The 13,786-nt window shown below is 43.2% G+C and overlaps 1 pseudogene across 6 annotated transcripts in view; it reads left to right on the top strand.

Annotated features, from left to right (window-relative positions):
• Nucleotides 1–12,909, top strand: part of LOC147427946 (cyclin-dependent kinase G-2 pseudogene) — a 74,087-nt pseudogene extending 61,178 nt beyond the window's left edge. The window contains exons 2-3 of one of the 6 annotated variants that reach the window (XR_015186042.1): nt 12,202–12,282; nt 12,360–12,909. The product of XR_015186042.1 is annotated as a cyclin-dependent kinase G-2 pseudogene, transcript variant X7 (transcript). Of the gene's footprint in view, nt 1–6,064; nt 6,154–6,228; nt 6,786–12,201; nt 12,283–12,347 lie in introns of those variants that run through there. The other 5 variants (XR_015186040.1, XR_015186041.1, XR_015186039.1 and 2 more) reach the window with 5 other exon arrangements.
• Nucleotides 12,910–13,786: the final 877 nt, after the last annotated feature.

The raw sequence follows: 13,786 nt of genomic DNA, 5'->3' as shown, positions 1-13,786 counted from the left end.
CTTCTGTGTCTTTGAGATCAGTGACACGCACATGAAGGGTTCTAGTCTTTCTCTTTTGCTCCTCCTCAATTGTCATATTGATGATAGTGGATGTCGTTGTGGCTTCAGGCATCTTATCTTTTCCTTTCTTTGCGTCTTCGATCCACTTTTGAGCTTTATCAACCTTCTCCTATGTTTTGAATAGGTGCTCCGCCCATGAAGAGGTTGTTCACGCCTTCTACTCTTCCTCTTCCCGTACAATTTTCACTTGCTCCTTAATGCTTTCGAGCTCCTTTATCATTGAGGGTTGATTTTCTCCCTCCTTTGCAAGGGTATTTTTGCAAACTGCGAGGTCTCCCTTATTTTTGCATCCTCTAATCTTTTTTGCATCACACATTCCATTACATTCACTTCTGCCTTCACAATCGTCTGCATTTTGGCCTTCAATGACGTGTAAATCTCGTTACGCTTACTAAGCATCTCTTTGTCCAACTCTTTCCTCATATCTGCATACATAGCTTTTTTGTAAGTCTCCGCATTTGCATACATCTCTTTTTCAGTGTCACCCCTCAAAAGGCTCAGCTCCACCTTGATCATCACCTATACCTTCTCATACATTAAGTCATCGTTGACTCTAGACAACTTCTCTGCTGTCATTGAACCTGGCAATAGTGCGCTCTCACGAAACCTCCACCTAAATGTCGTTTTCAATTTAGGCGGGGTTTCATAAATATCATCGTCCCCGAGGTCAGTTGATTGGTCCATCCTTTCGGCTGCACGCTATATTGGTTGACAAGGATCACCCTCACGCTTTACATACAATATGCTTTCTGTTGAACTGTTACGAAAGCCTCGTTTGACCAAATGAGTGTCAGCTTTCTCATACCAAGCACGAGGAGATTGCTTCAACCCATACAAATCTTTCTTACATCTGCACACTTTATCCTCTTGTCCTTTCTTGACAAAACCGCGAGGCTATGTTACATAAACTTCCTCAAATATGTCACCATTCAAGAAAGCAGTAACAATGTCTGACTGATGTAAATCCCAACCAAAATGATCTGCCAATGCACATAGAAAATTCATAGTAGTCATACGACAAGTGGGAGCAAAAGTCTTTTCATAATCTATGCCTTTTTGTTGTGCATAACCTTTTGCAACAAGTCAAGCCTTATAGCGATCAATCTCACCATCTGGCTTGCGTTCCAACTTGTAAACCCACTTAGTACCAATGGCCATTTTGCCAGGAGGCAAATCACATAAAGTCCATGTGTCATTTTCTAGAAGTGCATCATATTTTGATTGCATGACAGTCATCCAATTTTTTGAATTTTGTGCTTCATCAAAGATAGAGGTACCTCAACATCATGCAAGCTAGACACAGCCAAAGCATAACAATCTGATGCGTAAGATGCATGGCGAGAACCTGAACAAGTACGGCCAGACAAAGGTGCATCCAATTTACTGTCACACAAAGTATGCACCAGCCATTTTGGTATACATCTAGCCTGCTCATTCTCAGCCCCTTTCCTCATCAAGTACATCATGTACATCTGCATCAGTATTAGGCTGATCTGTAACATTTTCAGAAACCCCCATAAACTGTATATTTGCCTTATTGGAATTTACATTTGAACTTCCACCACTGAAAAGAGGCAATAAAGTGAGCTTACATTACTGTCTCTAGTACATGATAACAAGGGCTGAACAAAATCTTCCACAAACACAACATCCTGTGAGACCAAGATACGCTTTGTTTGCGGATGATACAACCTGTAACCTTTGCTTTCAGCACTATAACCAACAAAAATACATTTGACAACTTTATCATCCAATTTCCTGCTCTGAGTTTGTGGCACCAAAGCATATGCCAAACAACCAAAAACACGCATGTGCTCAATAGAAGGCTTTCTATCATGCCATGCTTCATATGGAGTCATAGATTGCAAAGCTTTTGTAGGACACGTGTTTAGTACATAAGTGGCACACATGATGGCCTCAAGCCAAAACGAATGCGGTAAAGCTTGACTCTTGACCATACATCGTGCCATTTTTGTAAGTGACTTGTTTTTCCTCTTAGCAACACCATTTTGCTGAGGCGTATAGGGCACTTTACATTGGTGTTTTATCCCACGACTAGCCAGAAATGCATTAAATTCACGAGACGTATACTCCCCCCCTCGATCGGAACGAAGGATGTCCATAGTACATTTCGAGACATTTTCAGCCATAGCCAGAAATTGTTTGAAGCACATAAACACTTCGGTCTTAGCTTTAAGCGGATATACCCATGCATGTTTGGAGTAATCATCAATGAAAGTCACAAAGTACAGGTAATTGCCCAAGGACGGAGTTTGCATAGGCCCACAAACATCACTATGCATAAGTTGCAACCTGCATGTGGCCCTAACTGAACCATCCTTTGGAAACTTTGAACGCTGCATCTTACCCAAAATACAACGTTCACAAACATATTTGACAGGTGCTTCAAGAGGCGGCAAAGAAGCAACCATGTCAGATTTTTGCAAATGCAGCAAACTGGCAAAATTCAGATGTCCAAAAACGTGTATGCCAAAGTTTTGCATCTAAAATAGCCTTAGAATCCACAACTGTGTTTGTAAAATTTTGCCCACACTTGTCATACAAAGTTAGATTATACAGCCCACGACATAAAATGTTAGATGCAACAATTTCATCACCGAAACTGAGATCATGTACTGTACATCTGTCATCCACAAACTTGACTACAATACCAAGTCTAGAAAGTATGGATACTGAAAAAAGATTCTTCTTGATCCCAGGAACATAAAGTGCATCAAAAAGTGTGAAAGAACTGCCATTTGCAGCAGTATGCACAATCTTTCCAACTCCCTGAACTGAATAGGAGGCATTATTGGCACAAGTAATTGAATTCCCATGAGAGAAAGACTCAAGAGAGGTGAACAAATCACAACGTGAGGTAATGTGCTTTGTATCACCACTGTCAAAATACCACACGTGTGAATCTGTAGCTACTGACATGCATGCATCATGGACAGCAGGATTACAGGTACACTCTGTACTAAAAGCCTATTCTGCATCAACATTTGAGATTTTGTTGAACGAATGTGGGGAGTAATAGTGCGCTTCATAGACAATGCAATCAATGAATGAGCCTACACATCTTTTACATCCCAAGCTTGTTTAGTTGTAGGCAAAATAACTCTTAACAACAGCAATCCTTGCAGCAAGACCTGCAACATCCTCAACATTGCTTGTATCCTCAGAACCAAGACGTACATCAATGCCCTACACAATGTTCCAAACGCCATTTGACACAAAACATGTTGCATCATATAAGCCCACATAGGGTAATTATCCCCATCCAACCTATGCTCAACAACAAACATCTTGAACACAGATGTGTTGTTGTCAGCCATGGCGAATGTTGCACCTGATGTGAGAACTACCCGAAAAGAGGAGAAACAGAGTGGAAAAAACACGTACTATATAGCACAAACCGTAGTAGACTGTACGGGACCTATTATGCAGAAAACGACACTGACAAAATTTTTGCACAAAATGACGAAATAGCCTGCGCAAAAATGCCTATAGTGAAAAGAGAGGCCGAAATGAGCTTGAATTAGAAATTTGAGCAAACTAAGCTCTTCGAGCATTCCTAGAATATTTGTCGACCTGCAAACGCTCGCCAAAGCTCACAAAAATCAAGGAAAGTGAGCAGGCGTATGTTGGAGCTACAGGTGACTAAGCCCGAGAGGACGCAACTTGCTCTGATACCAGTTGTTGGAATTAGGGTTGCAGGCAAACACACATAGCTTGGAGAAGACGAAGGAAGCTCAAGGCACACAACAGAGAGTATATTACTTAGTGTGCAATGGAAAGATAGATAGCCCTAGAATGATGGGCGTATATACAATGCACAAGGAAAAAACCTCCTATCGAGGGAAAAAATGTCCCGGCAGTCCTAAGTGTGTTCACACACATCACTACCACATGTATATGGTAACATGTTATCTGGCAGGGGGGTTTCTAATCACCGAGCAAAAAAAACCGAGCGAAGATAAATTCAAGCAAAAAATGAGATTTTAGAACCATTATGAAGATTGAAAACTCGAGACACAAGCAATCTCTTCATACTCAAAACATAAATATAGACAACCAAAATTTTGGCACATAGATTTTGCAAAAAAGTCAACACACAACCTTGTAAGCCTACAATACTATCCGAGAACCTCCTAAAGCATGAAACAACTCTGCCTTTGTAAGAAAGCAAAAACAAGTGCCTAAAACATTAAGCAAGGACAATCTCTCTCTCTCTCTCTCTCTCTCTCACACACACACACACACACACACACACACACACACACACACACACACACACACACACACACACACACACAGAGCTTTGCATTGTAGTACCCTTGAGCTACCCTCCCTTTCCCCTTGTCCAATCGGCACTAAAATGGTGGAGGAAATGAGTGTAGCAAGTTGTGGGGATGCACCAGTTGTAACTACATTGATGGTGTATGTAGTGGCAACGATGAAGTGATGTGCCCAATGCATGCATGATGAACTCAAGCATACCCAACTGCCTCATGACCATCTCAACGAGATTCTTGAGGTTTGATTTGTCTACTACTTTTTGCCAAACTTGACTAACACTTAATCCATGTTAAGATATGCTAAGAACATAAGAGAAGGGCCCATTCTACGAGGCTCATGTGAAACAGGTAGATGTTTAGTTGTTGATTCACTCAGTCGTGACAAAAGCGGATTCCTAAAGTTTCTTTTACTCAAATAGATTTACAGATAGTGACATTCTTTAATGGAAGCTTGCAAGTGCAAATTGGGGTTTGTCTGGATGGACAAGACCATGAAAGGGAAAAAATCAACAATGGAGCATAGAAGGTTATCATCTCTTTTCAAAATGGTTGCATCACATTGAGAGTGGTCCTTTGGAAGGTAATACTTATGAAGAAAACTTGGTATCTCTGCTTGAGAGAGAAATTGATAGAGTCATAGTTATGATGGAAAATTTGAGTGAAACGGAGTTCATTTTAGAGAACTTTAGCAGGTGCTTGTACAAGCAAGTTAAATTGATTGAGAGGTTAACATGTCTAGCTTTCACAGATTTGTTTGTTGTCTTTTGAATTTGTGAACGTAGCTGTTGACATGCATGAGATCTTAGACAATGTTTTAGGAGAGGAGTCCAAGACAAAAGCGAAGCGGCAAGGTATTTTGATAAGAGGTAGTAAAAGGGTTGTGGAAAGCTCCAATTTACTAATTACCAAAAGTTCTAATCTCGCTTAAGTTCCTGGGAAGCTTTGCAATATTCGCTTCTAAGGTACCTCGTAATTCTTTGAGACCTCCTAATTGCAGATTTAAGGATACAATAAAGCTTGAAGAGGTGCCTTGCAGGGACCTCCAAAAGGGTACTTGATCTAATCATTTTGCTTCTATAACCACTTTTTGTGAAGATAATGTCTTGCCTAACAAGTCTATTGTGATGATCATTAAACATAAGCGATCTAACCCAAAGCCTAATGCAACTTCTTCTGCATAAGAAAGGCCCAAGTCTCAGGTGCATTTTCCTCCTGGTTGTAGAGGTAAATTCATGAAGCAACAATTCCTTAAAAGATCCTATATCGTGAGTGCTCTCACTTCTGAAAACACCCAAGGTCCTAGGATATCCAGGCCTACCTAACTCACATAATGGCGATTTAAAGCTTCCAAATCCTGCTAGGATCTTTGCAGCAACACGTAAACAAGAGCAATCATGGTAGGAGCAGAGTTGTTTCTTCTACACACAAGTGTTTGTGGCTTGAATCCAATGCCCCGGTCCCTTCAGTCATGGAAAAAAAAAGGCCTCGCATTTCTCGCCATCACATTGCAAGGTGTCTCTATACTGTCATCCATCGTCAATACCTCAACATCATAATGCCTTGCCATCGTTTCACCAATTAGAGGCATGCAGTTGAATTATCTGTGTGTGGTGTCACTTTCTCTACCTGATGTAATATATTTATATTATGTGTCGTTCCTCCTTGATCTCATGAAAATTAACTACGTTAATTTTAATTTGCAGCGCAGCTATAAGCTACCACTCTTCAGTAGGAGGACGTCGTCATCTGAAAGAAGGCATGGCTTTGAGTCTCCTTCGAGTTCACCTACCACGTAGTGCTAATTAACTGCTAATAATCAATATCCATGCATGTTTAACGCATTAATTTAAAATTTTGATCCTTGCAGGGTGGCCTTTTGTCAAGAATCTCCTGGGATATTACGTCGCTTGTGAAGGGTGGAAAAGTATTGCAGGCCAACTTGTGCTCGAGGTTTGATAGCCTGACAACTTATTTTTGTCGTGAGGAATGATGGGCACCACGATAACGCAGGGATTAGAAGAGATCAGTGCTATGTGCAATTTGGGAATGCAATGTCGCCAACTGCATTGAAGGACACATACTGTGGCTATTGCCAATCCCCTTTTCTAATGCTGACATGATCTAGTCGACACCTACTTTGCTCTCCAAATCTTTTCACAGATGATCGCACGAAGTCGAACATTGATGTAGAAAATTGCCTTCAGTGTTAGTGTAGACTCTACACCTACATGTCCTGTATGGTATGCACCTCGCCCGTCTTGCATATCGAGTTCAACCTCGAGTCCAAGTCCGCAGATCGACAAGGTTGTGTTTGAGAGGGTATGTTGTGAAATACCGTGTGGGAAAGGGCAAGGCTTTGCGTATGTGGGCAACTAGCTAATGCACATCAAGGCAATGTATTGTTTTAGAAAGCCACTATGGTTCACTTGCTGAAGGTTAGGGTGATGGTGCCATGAAGTCCATACACAGAGTATTGCGTGAAGGGGGGGGGGAAGAGAGAGAGAGAGAGAGAGAGAGAGAGAGAGAGAGAGAGAGAGAGAGAGAGAGAGAGAGCATCATTCATTTGCTTGACTTTTTTTTAATAAAGAAATCAGCCTACCCGCATGACCCTACCCCTCCCTGGTCTTCTGTTGCAACCAGTCCGCGCCGGCACGGAATGGTTGAAGCAGAAGACCAGGGAGGGGTAGGGTCATGCGGATAGGCTGATTTTTTTTAATGAAACATATTACTTTGGTCTTCACTGCGGCAGCAAATTGTGCCTCAATGGTGCCCATAGTGTGAGACCTTTAATACATACAACAAAAACCTCTACCTATCTTCCCCTAGTCCCTCCTCGTCTAGATCATTACCCTTGCAGGATGCGTGGACATGGAGGCTGGCACACCCTACGCTTGCCAATGGATGCCACTGTCGTGCATGAGCTCGCAAGGACAACTTCCCTCGAGAGTCGAGCTGCTCGAGCCCCTTCCCCTTCCTCGGGCACGTGCCCTTGTGGACCTCAGGCTTCGGCCCTTCACCTCGATAGTAGAACGTAGCTTGTGTGCCCAATAGACCCCAAATAGTTAAAACTCCAACCAGCAACCGGCTTGGCTGTAGCCACTTGGCTGTAGCCACTTCAACTCCCTACTAGAGCCTTAACTTGCACTTCAACTCCCTACCCCTCTCGGGCAGCTTGTGCAACTTCAACTCCGTACCCCTCCTTGGTCTGTTGCTGGAACCATTCTGAGTTGGCGCGGATTGGTTACAGCACCACACCAGGTAGGGATTATTTGTATTAAAAAAACGGCTTTGTCGTCATCCTTTTGAAAATAATCAAATTGGGGCTTGCTGCACGCGCGTGATAGAGAGAGCGCTGCTCTCGTTCTGCAGGTGGCCCTCATTGGCATATTCTCCACCTTGTGGTGGCACCTTGCGCGCGCGCGCGCGCACACACACACACACACACACACACAAAAAGAGAGAGAGAGAGAGAGAGAGAGAGAGAGAGAGAGAGAGAGAGAGAGAGAGAGAGAGAGAGAGAGAGAGAGAGAGAGAGAGAGAGAGAGAGAGAGAGAGAGAGAGGAGTGGGACTGTCTGGGAGTCGAAGACGACCACCATGGCAACGTTTACAGTGCCAGCTCACTGAAGCGCCTGAGGCATGACTAGAGGCCCTTGATTGCATGGTGTCCCTGACCATCTCTCCATGGCTAGCGATGATTGCACGGTGTCCCTGAGCATCTCTCCATGGCTAGCAATGAGCAAGGAAGGCTTTCGAGAGATGCCACTACTGTGAGCTTCAACCCTCCCATTCCCATCCTTCGTGTATCATTGCTTGCAAGCCAAGAGGACGACCCTTCCAAAGGACCATTTGAGCTTGCTTTTTAGGACGAACATTCTTGGCTCACTGCTTGGAACGAATGCGAGGTCAAAATTGCAGAACGATGCGTGGAATAAGGAGGAAGTGAGGAATGGGAGATGCAAAATTGCTTGGCATCAGCCCGAGTAAATGTGCCAGCTATGCAGAAGAAACATGCGAAGAGGATTTTTAGATACAAGGATATTGGATTCTGAAACTCGGTTGGACTCACGGAAGTACAGACTTTTGAAGGGCTTCTCAAAATCAGAGGTGTTGGAAAATGTCCAATCAAGCAAAAACCATGTGATGAGAAAAAGTGACCTTCATAAGAATGTAAGATGGAAAATACATTCTCGTAAGGTTAATTTGAAATCTTGATTCATAAAAGAGAGAGAGAGAGAGAGAGAGAGAGAGAGAGAGAGAGAGAGAGAGAGAGAGAGAGAGAGAGAGAGATGAACTTGTTGCACAGACTCTCACACTGCCCCTCCCCCTTACTGCCTTATCTCAACCTCGCTTTGCCCTGACCCTACCTCGCGCTGCACATTTCAACATCCGTCCTCTCGTGTGATGCCCTGCCTCGTGTCATTTCAACACTCGCCTTGCTCAGCATTGTGACGCCCCTCTTGTCACCCTCTGCTCTGTCCCGTCACACCCTTGCTCTGTCCCACCTCAACACTACCTTGCCTTTGTCCTGCTTTGCATTACGATGCCCTCTTGGTCTGTCATGCCTCAATACTACCCTGCCCTCTTGGTCTGTCATGCCTCAATACTACCCTGCCTCCATCCTTTTCCTGCATCATGCCTTCATTGGCACATCTGATAGAGTTGGATTGCTGTCGGAAATCACCCGTATTTTTTGCGAGATAGGCTTGTTTGTAACGCTTACACGAGTGAGTACTCAAGGGGTGAAAGCATGAATAGATGGAAAGCTATATATGTGATATAATTAAATAGCATAGCATGACATTGGGGGTGTGGTCACTGGTGCCATATTTCAGACGTCCAAATTTATATTCTAAAAAATGTTATACTGAAAAATTCAGCCTTCACACACCCACTTTGTTTCATGAGTAGTTGGCAATTTCAAACACCGTGCCCCCCCCCCCCCCCCCCCCCCACCTCTCTCTCTCTCTCTCGCGTGTGCTCAAGGTCTACTGTGCTTAGAGCTTCTACTATGCAAGCTTGGCTGCTTCAAGGACGATTGCAGTAACCGCCCTCTTCTCTTCGAGGTATGTCTCTCCCATTGAACATGTACACTCTATACTGCTTGAGCACGCGCGCCCCACCTGGGATCATTTAGCTACATTAAGTTGCATTTGGAGCTGCATGAGTGCCACACCTTGCTCATTTGCAACTAGAGGCGAGCAAAACCTAATGCTGCTTTTGCTGGCTGCATGAGAGGACATAGACTCCCGAGGTAATTTGCTAGTCCACAAGCTGCATGCAATCTTGGGGAAAATCCCATAGCACATCACCTTGAATGCCCTGCTTACAAGAGCAGGCCCATGAAGTTCTTGTTTCTTTTTAGCAAGGATGATAAGCGAGGGCACACCACGTCTCATGAGTTCATTGGATGATGTGCAGGTATATCACTTGAGACTGCATCATGGCACCTTCCTCAAAGCATCCGATTCAAGCAAGCATCAGTCTAGTTAGGAACATTGAACCACCTCTGCATACGAAGTTTTGTCGTCTTGCCGAGGAATTTCATATGGAGCGTGGATTGCCATTGGAGGGAGTTGATCCGCGTAGCTTGACAGGAAACAATGACATCTCTGAGGAGGACTGGAAAGCTGTCTTTATATGCCCAAAGCCTCTTCAGGGTAGCCAGAAGAAAGTGAAGGCATACCATGCTCAGTCGGAGTTCTTACAAAAGCTTGTGTGGAGACATTGGGATGTCTACCAGGAGGGTCCCTTCATGTATGAAGTAGGGACTCAATTTGCAAAGGCCTTTGCATTGAAAACTGCAGTGAATCTGGCAAACATCAAATTTCTTGGGCTATCTTTGCAGAGAGGGCAATGAGAGCCTCAGAAGAAAGACACAACTTGCAAAACAAGATCAAGAGGTGGGAAGAGCAGATGAGTGGTAGAGGGAGAGGTTCCAAAACCACTGCTGCCTCTACCAGATCATCATTGAAAACAGAAGGTACGTCTGTACCATTGTCAAGCGTGCCTACAGGAGGATGCCTGGTACAATTGGCAGAGGAGGATAGCAGGGCACTTGCAGAAATGAAGAATATTGCAGAGGGAAGATTGCAAGATTGCAAGTCAAGACTTGAGGGTGTAAAGAAGCAGCTAGAGGATCAAGTCAGAGAATTGCATAGGGCTGAGGGTGCTCAAAGCTCAAACACTTTGGCCATAAATTTGCAAACGAAGATTGATTGCGTGCAAGACCCTGTAGCTCGACAACGCCTGATTGATTTGATTGGACAGTTCTCGAGTACTACTAGAGAGAACGTTGCTGAATTAGAAGCCAATGTGGCTAAAGCAAAGGTGCATACCCTCCTACATGTGCTTCACTTTTTTTTGGAGTATGTGGTTCACTTCTATGTGGTTATGTGGTTAGAGTGTTATGGATTGTATGGTTATGTACTGTATGAGCATATTCTATTTTTGCTATGTGCTATATAGCACAAAATATGTGCTATATGGTCACAACATAGCCATCATCTTCATGGAGTGGGTGGTTTTATGCTATGTGCTATGTGCTATATGGTCACAACATAGCCATCATCTTCATGGAGTGGGTGGTTATATGCTATGTGTGGTTATGTGCTATGTGCTTTATAGTTCAATCTAGGTGCAACATGTTCACAATAGTACCCTCATCTATTTGGAATGTGTGTGATTCTATGCTATGTGCTTTGTGTGGTTATGTGCTATGTGATACATAGCACAATGGACATGTGTAATATGTGCTATATAGCATACCTGCATGCTATATGCTCACAGTATAGCCCTGAAGTGTGTGTTAAATATTGATATGTGCTACATAGCACAATCTTTATATGTGCTATGTGCTAAATAGCACATTTTGTGTGTTATATGTTCACAATATAGCCATGGAGTGTGTGGAATAGTGAATTGTGCTATATAGCACAATCTCTATTTTTGCTATGTGCTACATAGCACATCTCTAATTGTGATATGTGCTACATAGCACAATATTTGTGCTATATGCTATGTGCTATGTCTCATATAGCCCACTGCATATCATATACCCAACAAGCTTGTGCTATATAGCATATAGAGAAAATGTTTGGGCTATATCTGGTATTTTAAAAAGTCTCTCTGCTATGATCTACAGTGCATACTTTATGTAGCACTTATAACACATTATACTTGGACTGTATATAGCACAATGCATATCATATACCACATCAAGCTTGTGTTTATAGCATATAGAGTAAGTGCTTGTCTTATATGCGGTATTGCAAATAAGGGATAAGATTCACACTGCATATTCTTTTCAGCAATCTGCTTTTGTTGGGTTATTGAGACTTAAATTAGATGTGTTGTCTTCTTTGTTTCATAGGCACTGCTTGCAGAAGTAGAGACCAACATAGCACAGGAATCAGAGTACTTTAAATTTTGTGTTACCATGGAGAGGACTTCACATAACGTGGTAGTTAGTTTGATGAAGCCTTTTCCTCCTGTGGATTTTAAGCAGAGCATTAGCGAGGTGTCACTTAATGGGTTCTACCATTGTGTAGGATGTGGATTCCCGTTCGATGCCAGAAGCTTGGATGTATTCTCCCTGCCTTGCACCCATGTGTACCATATGCTATGCTTCGCGCATGTATGTAGGGACTATGGCTATTGTGTTGCACCAGATTGCAACATGTCTGTTCCCCCTAGAGCTAAGCATATGATTGGTCTGAAGGTGAAGAGTGAGATGAAAGAATTAAGTGCAGGTAGTCACTGTGTCAAATATTTACTACTACTATTGCAGGCCCACTTTCCATTGGTAGTTTAAACTCTTGCATTTAATGAAATTTTTTGCAGGTAGTACAGACATCGCAGCAGAGACCTGTATACAAGAATCATTGAGGACAAAAACAGAGAGAGTCTCTACGCAGGCCACTGGTAGGTACCAAAATCAGTATTTATGTGTGTAGTTTGGGATACTCCAAGTGAGACTTTGTAAATAGCTTGCTTTGTAGAACAATCATCGCATGCTTGCTCCAACAAGACGATGCATTCCACAAGGAAGAATGGCCTGATTACCCCAGGGATGCAGCCAGGCCTTGAAGCGGAGTCTACCCGAGGGATGCAGCTAGCCCTTGAAGCGGAGTCTGCCGTAGGGGATGCAGTACGTAGAGTAGTTGAAGACATCTTGATGGCAAAGTCTTCTGCAGTCAAATCACCTAGGAAACAACTAACTCCAAGAAGGCTGTTGCGTTCTCCGTTGAGTGCCAAAGCATCACCAAGTGTGGACACTAGAGATGAAGCATCAAATGAGGCAGTTGCAGATGCGGTGAAAGCAACACCCCCTCCAGCGGGGAAGAAGCCAACACCAAAGCGCAAGAAATCGACTCCCAAGAACTTAGGTGGAAGTCCCACAATGGATATACCTCTTGATTCATTTAGGAAGAGAAAGAAACCAAATGCAAAGCAATGAGTGTTTTTGTTGTAACTTCATGCAATTAGAAGATGTCTTTAAAAGGCATGTGAAATCCATTGCACCCCTATTGTATCCATGCTCATTGATGAATCAAGTGTTGGAATTTGTTAGTGACATGTCTCTTATTCTTTGCATCGAATAGTTGCAAATTATTTGATTTATTTTCTGTACATGTTTAGTAATATGTTTCTACTTTCTCTTGTCGTAGATAATCAAAAAGCTGAAAAAAGAGGAACTTGCATGAGACGCACTCGCTCTTCAGGATTTCTAGATGAGGGGTCTGTAGGTTCAGTGGCTCAGTCTTATCCTGTGAAGAATCCAAGAAGGGGTGCTACAGCTTCCAGGGGTTTACATGCAAAAAAAAGTGTCTTTTGATACAGTTGAGGGGTCTGTAGGTTCACTGGCTCAGTCTTATCCTGTGAAGAATCCAAGAGGGGGTGCTACAGCTTCCAGGGGGGTTACAGGAAAAAAAAAACGAGTCTTTTGATACAGTTGATCCCTGCACACCTACTAGTACTGCTGAATTTGTTCCAAATGTGCCTAATGCAGCTGATGTGCAGGTTGTGCATGATGATGTGCATACAGATGTTGACCGTGCTAAACTTGAAAAGGGTACATTACCCACCCCCACCACAGTTGAATCTGGCACAGATGCCATTGATGATGCTATGGTAGTTGATGCCTGCACAGATGCCATTGCTGATGCTACGCTAGTTGAGGCCTGCACAAATTACATTGTGGATACTATGGAAGTTGATGCTCGCACAGATTCTGCTGCTGATGGCAATGTTAATGATGGTGGAACAGAAAGTATTGTTCATGCTCTCATAGATGCCCTTCTTGATGCAGTTGTGGCTATGGGTACAGATGCCACTGTTGAATCTGGCATAGATGCCATTGATGATGCTACCACAGTTGATGCCTGCACAGATGCCATTGTTGATGCTACGGTAGTTGATGCCTGCA

The sequence above is a fragment of the Adiantum capillus-veneris genome, chromosome 23 (genome assembly GCF_014529385.1).
Source record: "Adiantum capillus-veneris isolate H3 chromosome 23, ASM1452938v2, whole genome shotgun sequence".
NCBI classification, from domain to species: Eukaryota; Viridiplantae; Streptophyta; class Polypodiopsida; order Polypodiales; family Pteridaceae; genus Adiantum; species Adiantum capillus-veneris.
This window is presented reverse-complemented; position numbering and strand designations above follow the sequence as displayed.